Genomic DNA, 8886 nt, shown 5'->3' with positions numbered 1-8886 from the left:
ACCTGTCTACAGATGATCAGAGGAAGTTAACAAAATGAGGAACTTGAAGCTCGAAGAGCTACCTTGAAATTTCTGGCAAGCTCTAAGCCCCTGACGTTGGAGAGGGATTTGAGGTCTTAACGGCACCTCTGCTGTAACTTGACCTATAAGCTTTTAGGCCTGGGCGTGTGTCTCCGCCTGTTGGAGCTGCTGGGGCCTGCCCTGAGGGTTTGGGTTTATTTGATCCTTAAACTGCCCCACCCCCTGCTTCCCAAGGCCCCCACCCATCCCAAACACACACCTTCCTCCTTTGTTAACATTGGGTTCTGGGCGTCTTAGTTCCTATTGTTTTGCCCCAGCTTGAAGGCGGTCCATGACAGTGGGTGGCTTAATCCTGTGTCTGTGTAGAGAGCCCACTCCAGTAAGTTGCTATAACCAGGTTTGCCATCAAGTAGGACTCTGGGCAGGTCATTTTACTTTCTGGAGGGACCTGACCTATGGCTTCCCATCTATTCTGAGTCCCTTCACCATCCCTCCCCGCCCCGGGGTTAGCCAAGGTGGTCCAGGATGGAAACCTCAGCACATCACCAGGGCCTGAAGTCTGCACAGCCTGGAGCCTTGGTGATCTGAGGCCCTGCCCCCGCCCCTGGCTATTCTTGCCCACCCTGTGCGCTCTTTCCTGTTTGCTCCCCACTCTAGGGAACCACCTGGAGCCCTTTCACAGGGCAGAGGGAAGCTCTGCTGGGCACCCTGGGAAGATCCCCAGGGCAAGGCCCCCCACCATGGGGGAAAGTCCACCTCTGGGGTGGGGGCTCTTTTGCTTCTGAGGGATTTAACCCACATCAGGGCATTGGGACAGCCAGTGAACCCAGAGAGTAAAACAGCAGTTCATCCCCACAGGCTCTTGGGGACGGGACGATGTCTGATGGGCACTGGAGTCTCCAGTGTGCGCCGGCATACGTGCATTGAGCAGATGAATGAATGAGCAAAGTCCAGAGCCCTGTACACCCTCTTCTCCTACTTGTAGCTCCAGCGTCAAACTGAGCTCTGTCTGGTGACAGTGACCTTGCTGGGCCATCTACAGGGTTAGGGATCCTCCCAGGATGGCAGGTCCCAAGGCTCTCAAGGGGCTGAGGGAGGCGCTGTGTCTCAGAGGCCCCCTGGCCCTCCTTGGCAAGGGAGACAGGCTGCTCACCAGGCTGGGGTTCTCTGGAGACAGGAGGTAAGCAGTCAGCTTGAGCAGGACCCAAAGAAGGTGATAAGGTGGGTCAAGGGCTGGCAGACAGAACAGAGAGGCCATGGAATTTACTAGAAATGAGTCCAGATGTGGGGTCAGAACATCTGGGCTGTGTGACCTTGGGGGAGTCACTCAGTCTCTTTGAGTCATATCTGTAAGAAGGGGACAGTAACAAACAACCTTAGGAGGTTATCAGGAGGATGGAAGGAGATAAAGCACGTGACCTTGTTTTGTGAACTGTCAAGTCCAAAGTAAGGTTTCTGGTTTCTGTTATCATTGTTAAGTCAGACTTTAGCTTCTGGGTTCCCTCCTCTATCCTTCTGCCAGGGGAAAAGACAGACACCCCGCCCCCTGCCCCCACCAACTAGAGGTTCTGGGTCACTGTGCATTGTCCCATTATTAACATGCTTCTCCTGACCACTGAGCTGGGACATTTCCAGGGAGGTGGGAGATGGTATGAAAAACCTTGTTTATCTGGGAGGGAGAAAAGGATGGGAGGAAAAGATACAGTCAGGGTTCTGGGTTCCTCAGAAAATTAGCATAGACTTCAGCTAAAGATAGTGAGTCTCAGAAACATGGATTCTGGAAGGAATGTTTCATGTGGTGTCCAGATTTCTGAAGCCCCAAGCTTCAACCACCAAGTGACCACCCCCCCCACACACACACACACATACACACTGGGGAAAAGCAAGAAAGCCCAGCTCTGGGCTCCTCTTGGTGCTCCAAGGGCCTGCCGCTCTCCATTGAGAACTCAGATGCCTGAGGCCAATCTGGGTTCAGATCCCAACTGTCACTGTATGGCCTGAAAGAAGTCACTTGGGTTCCTGGCGGGGGGTGGGGGGGGGCTCAGTGTGCTCATCAGTAAATGGAGGGCACGTGGGTCCCTACCTCACGGAGGTGGGGGGAGGTTGGTAGAAAACGCAGGCCAGCCTTCAGCCTCAGGCTGGGGCCCCACGAGGGCTCCTGATGTGGTCGCCGGCTGGTCTCTGAATGAAGGGCTCACATTAGACCTCTGGGAACACGTTTGTTCCTGAGCATCCCCCCACTTGGGCAGAGAGGGGGCCCATTCTCATCGGTGTTTCCCCGAATCGAGCTAACAGAAAAAGAACAAATGCCATTATCTGTAAGAGGCAGTCTTGGACTTCTGATAAAGGAGTCTGTTGGGCTCCAGGTGGCCCTGGAGGGGGCTCGCCCAGAGCCTTCTGCCATTGTCTCTGGAGAGGGGTGGGCAGACACCCAGCTCTGCTGGAGGCAGCCCTTGATAACCAGAAACACTCCTGGGCCCCCGAAAAGATGGAAAGAAAAGCAACCAGGGGGAAAGAAAGAGCTTTTGTCCACACCCGGAAAAGGCTTGTTTCCTCCCCAAAAGCCCAAATCAGAGGTATATTGGCCTAAAAGGGGCACTTGGAGAAGGCGAGGCCGCTGTCAGCTGTTGAAAATACTTTACTCTCTGTTCCAGTTGCTTTTACTCCCAGGTACCAGATTAAAGACAGAAAAGGCTAAGTACCCTGCCCAAGATTCCACGGCTAGCAAGTCCAGATCCTGGACTGAAAAAAAGCCAGAGCCATCAAGCCTTGGAGCCCACGGTCCCAGCCACAAAACCACAAGATGGCAGGAAAGGAAACTGATTCCAGCTGAAGCATGAATGATCTTGTTTCTATACTTGGCCACGGTAGGCAAGGGAAAGTTGCTAGGGGAGACTGGACACCCATCCTATCAAGCAGACACACGACCTTATCAAGCCCAGGAGGGTTCTACAAGTTAAAGGAGGACTTACGCACCCTGCCTCCAGGCAGTTCTTAGGGAACCTACACCTGTCCTCCTCCCTTCTATCACCCTGTCTCTACCAGCCCACACCAAACACTCCAGTTAAATTCCTTCCTGGAGCTCAGCACATGGCCCAGGGGTGAAGAGGAGGGTGCTTAAAGCCAAAGGCATCACTCACCATCCTCTCTGTCCCAATGTGCTGTGACACATGGACCCACATGTTCCAAGGGCTTAAAGGAACAACCCCCTCAAATCAGGAGGTCTTTGTGCCTGTGCCTTTCGTTTGGGATCACTCTTACCTCCTTCCCTCCCTTTGCACTGAGGCCCCCAGATCCCAGATCCTTGGGCTGACCTAAGGCCTGGGTACTTCTGTCTGACGCCAGGATTTCCCTATGCTTTCCTAGCCCCGCTGGGCACCCAGAGGGAGGTTCCTCTAGAACAAACAGGTTCTAAGAGACATCTGTCTCTCCTCTGCAGTCTCTTCCCACATTCAAGCCGATGTGATTGTGTCTTCAGCCAGTGACTGCAAAGAAGCCACAAGGATGGGAAAGGGTCTGGCATTTCGGTGTCCCTTACTCTTGTGGGGAGAATAAGGCAGAGGTGCCGGGAAACGTGTTTCTAGGCTGGGTGTAATTGTCAAAGTCCCTCGTTGTGTCTACAGGGTTGGTTTTCTCTAGAGTTTTCTGTTTCCTGTAAGTATTGTCTTGCATGTGTGTGTGTGTGTGTGTGTGTGTGTTTGTGTGTGCATGTCTCTGTGTGTTTGCACGTGCATGTGTGCGTGTGTGTGTCCTTCCTCGGGTCCTGCAAAACCTTTGAGTCATAACAATAACTCAGCCTGATGTCAAGGCTAATTTACACTTCCTGGCTTGATGACTTGATGCCACAGGACGCTAGCTTTCTCCTCTCCCCAAGTCCTCTGTCCCCTTCACAAGCCAGCTGTGGCTGAAGACAGCGGACAGGTTAGGTAAGCCAGCAATGAGGACTCAGTTTCAAGCTGCTGATTGCCCAGGCCCAGACCAGTGGAGTTTCTGGGTAACGGATAAAGTCTTGTCTGAGTGGTAAGCAGGGATTCCTCTAGAAAAGCAAACTTTGCTCATGGAGGGGCGCCCGAAGACAACAGAAAGAGAGAGCAGGATGAGGAGGCATACGAGCTTTATAATTAAATCTATAATAAATTAATTGCATGGAAATTTGCACGAGAGAATATTTTCCCCTTCTACCCCAGTACGTAGTTTGGCTGCTTAGGGCTAATGGTTAGAACGCTAGCAATCACCCAGGCCTCCCACTTTACAGAACAGAAAATAAAATCCAGAGAGGTGAAGTGAATTTTCTAAGGTCACACAGCCCTCTAATAGCAGAACCTGGGGGGATACATGAGTTCTTCTAACCCTGGGCCAGCACTTGTCCTGCTGCATGGGTAGTTTTCAAAGATTTTCTTTTCTTTCTTTCTTTTTTTTTTTTAAAGATTTTATTTATTTATTTGACAGACGGAGATCACAAGTAGGCAGAGAGGCAGACAGATAGAGAGAGAAGTGGAAGCAGGCTCCCTACAGAGCAGAGAGCCCGATGTGGGGCTCGATCCCAGGACACTGGGACCATGACCTGAGCCGAAGGCAGAGGCTTTAACCCACTGAGCCACCCAGGTGCCCCAAAGATTTTATTTTCTTAAGTAGGGACTCCTTCTCTCTACACCTCAAGTGAAACTGTACATGATCTAAAACAGATCAAGGTGGTCCTCCTACTGAATTTGCAGTGGGGTGAGGCTCCCAGAGCCCCACCTGCTTTAGCTCTGGAAGGTCTTCTGGGAGATCCCAAGGCATTGGGACACTGAAATTTACACCATCAGTCCTAACGATAGTAAGCCCTCAGGACAGCTCCGTTTCCACAAGGTTGCAGGCACTTCTCTGGGGCTTTTGCGTATATTAGATCGTTGGATCTCCAGAAAGCCCTGTGAGCGGGTACCCTGATGGGGGCTGCAGGTGCTTTGCAGAGCTCTGTCTTCTACACATCCTGGCAGGCAGCATCTCTCGGAAACTGGGATCTTGACATGGGATCGTTGTTAGTTGAGGGTGATTTCTTGCACACATGCACTCTGTCCCCACGTGGACGATCCTGTCCTAGCAACCCAGCTCATTCCTGTCTTTCCTTCCCATTTTCATGTCATGTCATGGCCCCCTCTCCCCACAGGTGTGGAGAAGGCATGGCTCCAGCTCGGGCAACTCTGTAGGCTTGCAGAGCCCACGACAACCGTGTGATCTGATCCAAAGGCAAACTAGTGGCCTGTGGGTTGGATGCACCTGAAGATGTAGTCCATTTGCATGCACAGCTGTTCTGGTTACTATCACTGCAAAACAGACTCCTTCCATGCAGTCATTTCATCATGCTTCTAGAGTCTATGGGTCCTAGGAATGGAGACTAAGGACAGAATGAATGGCTTGTCTCTGTTTCATGATGTAAGCGGTCTCCGCTGGGAAGACTGAATGAAGACAGGGTTGGAGGCGGGCAGGTAGAAGTGGGTGGGTGTGGGTGGTGTGACTCAGTGGTTGGGGGCTGGACTCAGACTGGCTCACCTTCACTCCGGTGGTTACTCCTGGCTGTCAGCCAGAACTCCTCCCTATGGCTTTTCCACATGGGGTGGTTTGGGCTTCCTCACAAGATGGCGGCCAAGTGTCCAGCTCAAGCATCCTAAGAGAACCGGGCAGAAACTATATGATCTTTTATGACTGTATTGGTCTCTTAGGGCTGTCATAACAAACTATACAGTGTGGTGACTTAACAGAAATTAATTCTCATAGAGAATTCAAAATCAAAATCAAGTTCAAAATCAAGCTATCAACTCAGTTGGTTTCTTCTGAGGCTACAAGGGAGAAGCTGCTCCATGCTCCCTCTCAGCTTCTGGTGGACTTGGGCATCCCTTGGCTTGTAGACCCGTCATCCTAATCCTCTGTCTTCCCTTGGCCCTCTTCCTGCATCTCCACACTGTCTTCCTTCGGTGCCTATCTGTCTCTGTGTCCAGTTTCCCCTTTTTATAAGGATGCCTATCATCTTGGATCAGAACCTACCTCCTCTTAACCTGATGATCTATAAAGACTCTATTTTAAAAGAAGGTCACATTCACGGGTCCTGTGGGTTAGGACTTGGACATCTTTCGGGGTGTCACAGCTCATCCCATGACAATGATCTTCCAAGTCACATAGCAGGACGCCTGGGTGGCTCAGTTGGTTAAGCGTCTGCCTTTGGCTCAGGTCATGCTCTCAGGGTCCTGGTCCCACATCAGGCTCTCTGCTCAGGGGGGAGTCTGCTTCTCCCTCTCCCTCTGCCTGCTGCTCCCCCTGCTTGTGCGCTCGCTTGCTCTCTCTCGCTCTCTCTCAGTCAAATAAATAAATAAAATATTTTTTAAAAGTTCAAATAGCCTCACTTCTACTGTAGTCCTATGCCCTTCCCACCCAGGTTCAAGGGGAGGGACCTGGGCTCCACCTTTGGGGAGAAGGGTATCAGAGTTACATTATAAGAAGAGCACATGTGATGGGAGACCTACTACAATCATTTGGGGAAGATATGATCTGCCACAACAAAGCTTGCTCTCTCTCTCTCTCTCTCTCTCTCTATATATATATATATATATTTATGTATGTGGTTGCTAACATTTAGGCTTAAGGAGATTTACATAAAATATGGGTTTCTGGGTCTTGAAGAATCAGAAAAGCCTGGAACATGGGGCTCTCACCCTGCCTCCCCCCCTCCCAGTAGCAGCAGTCAGGGAGAGCTGCCCCTTTCAGGAGGCAGCGGTTTCTTCAGCTTGACCCGCTTCCTGAGCTCCCTTCTCTGAGGCCCAGTGTCAGCTGTCATCTCGTCACTGTGCATCGCTGTGCGTCCCTTACACTCAGCCTGCTTCTCTCCTGTATGGCCTTGCGGCCCACTCCCGGGGCAGTGGAGGGTGTCCTGTTCAATGGTCCAGGCTGTGCAGAGGAAGCTCCCTGGGGCAGGACCCCAAGAACTGCCCCCTCAGGAGAAGCGGCCGGTGTCATGACAGAAACCACTGCCCCCCCACCCCAAGAGCTGACAAGAGGGCCACGGAAAGGAGCCGGCTTCTGATTCAGGGCCCAGTGTATGCAGGACGGGTCTAGACAGGAGGACAAGGCTGGACAAGCTCAGACGGCTGGCTGATTACAGAGGGCAGGGTGAGGAGGAGTGGGGAGGTGAGCTGGAAAACTGCAAACAGATGTGGTCATATTCCCTCCGGCCCCGCCCCTAGGGCCGGCCCCGCCCCCAAGGTCGGCCCCGCCCCCGCCTATTTCCTTCCAAGAAGTGACGTGGGGGCCACTTCTGAGATGGCTTCTCTGACTTCCCACCATTCCCATCCGTTTTCTAGAACCCTCCGGATGTTCCCTGCTATTGGCCAAACCCCTTTACAACTCATGCCACTAAAGTAAACAATCCAAGATTGCCAGCTGTAGTTCAATGTCATCCTGGGAGCCTTGAACTAGAGCAGTAATTTTCTTGGCAGGAGAGACCTCGGATGGGAAGCAGTCCAGCACTGGGAGTCAGAGGAGAGGCTCCAGCTCTGGGTGTCAGGCAGGAGTGTCTCAGGCAGGAGTGTCTCAGGGTCTCAGGCAGCTCCCTTCACCCCCAGGAGCTCTCTCCTAGCTGGAACCCGGGGTATTTTGGCTGGGGCAGTCCCCAGGCATCGGGGGTATCCCTGAGGACCCAGGCCCTGTACTTCAGGCAGGTTCCTTGGCCTCTCTGTGTTTCAGTTCCTGCCTTTGTGAGAAAAAATGAGTTAATTTATGCAAAGCGGCTAGGAAAGCATTCGGCCAAGGGTGAGCTCTTGCTCCTGTGTACCCATGTCCTTGACCGCACCTGGGTGTCTTCCATCTAGTGATGTACTGTTGTGTTCTAGCAAAAGATGGGGAATGTGGAGCCTTGCTTTGTGAGGCTGTGAGGTGTCCCCATGTACCAGGCACTGTGCCAGACCCAAACAACCAGGTAGGTCCGGCCACTCCCTCTGCACTTAGCAATGGCCACAGAGGGAGAGAGGGCCTCCCCCCACTGCCTGAGTTCTGGTCACGGGCATCTGTGATTAATATTTTGCAGATTGGTGGTGGGTGAGGGTTTTTCCTGACCTCAGGGAATGACTATTATTTGGCTCTTACTGAGAGGTGGAAACAATTTAAGAAGGGGGAGGTTGGGGAGAAACAGGAAAACAAGCATCCCATAGTTGCCAATTTCATTCAGGGCTGGCTGGTGCTTTTGTACAGAAAGCTAAGACAGCCGGGGGAGGGAGCAGGAGGGAGGCGTGAGGTCTGGGAAGTGCCTGGTCCTGGGAAGGAGGCCAGGCTGCCTGTGCAAGTCTGTTGAACCTAAACCCTCCAAGATAAAAGACACACATTGGAGCTCCAAGGAGAGCCGATGGCACGTTCCCTGGGGCCATGGTAACAAAGGACTATAGATGGGGGGGTGGCTGAGACCAACACAATTTTATTCTCTCCTGTTCTGATGGCTGGAGGTCCAAAATCAAGGTGTCCACAGGACCACACTCGCTCCGAAGTTTCTAGGGGAGGCTCCTTCCTGGCTTCCTCCAGCTTCTGGTGGCTCCTGTAGTCCTTGGCGTTCTTGGTTTGCAGAAGTGCCATTCCCACCTGTGTTCACATGGCCTTTCCTGCGTTGTGTGTCTCTCTGTGTCCGCTCCTCTTATAAGGACACCCGTCATTGGATTTAAGGCCCACCCTACTCCGGTGTGACCTCACCTTAAATAATTGTATTTGCAAAGACCCTACTTCCAGATAAGGTCACATTCTGAGGTTCCGGGTGGACGTGGATTTCAGGGGGACATGAGTCAACCTACTATAGCACCTTTGACTCCCTTACCTGGGGGTCACGCCATAGAGGTTCTAGCAAACATG

This window comes from Enhydra lutris, unplaced genomic scaffold (assembly GCF_002288905.1).
Source record: "Enhydra lutris kenyoni isolate GAN:26980312 unplaced genomic scaffold, ASM228890v2 scaffoldscaffold57, whole genome shotgun sequence".
Lineage (NCBI taxonomy): Eukaryota > Metazoa > Chordata > Mammalia > Carnivora > Mustelidae > Enhydra > Enhydra lutris.
Note: the sequence above shows the minus strand (reverse complement) of the source record.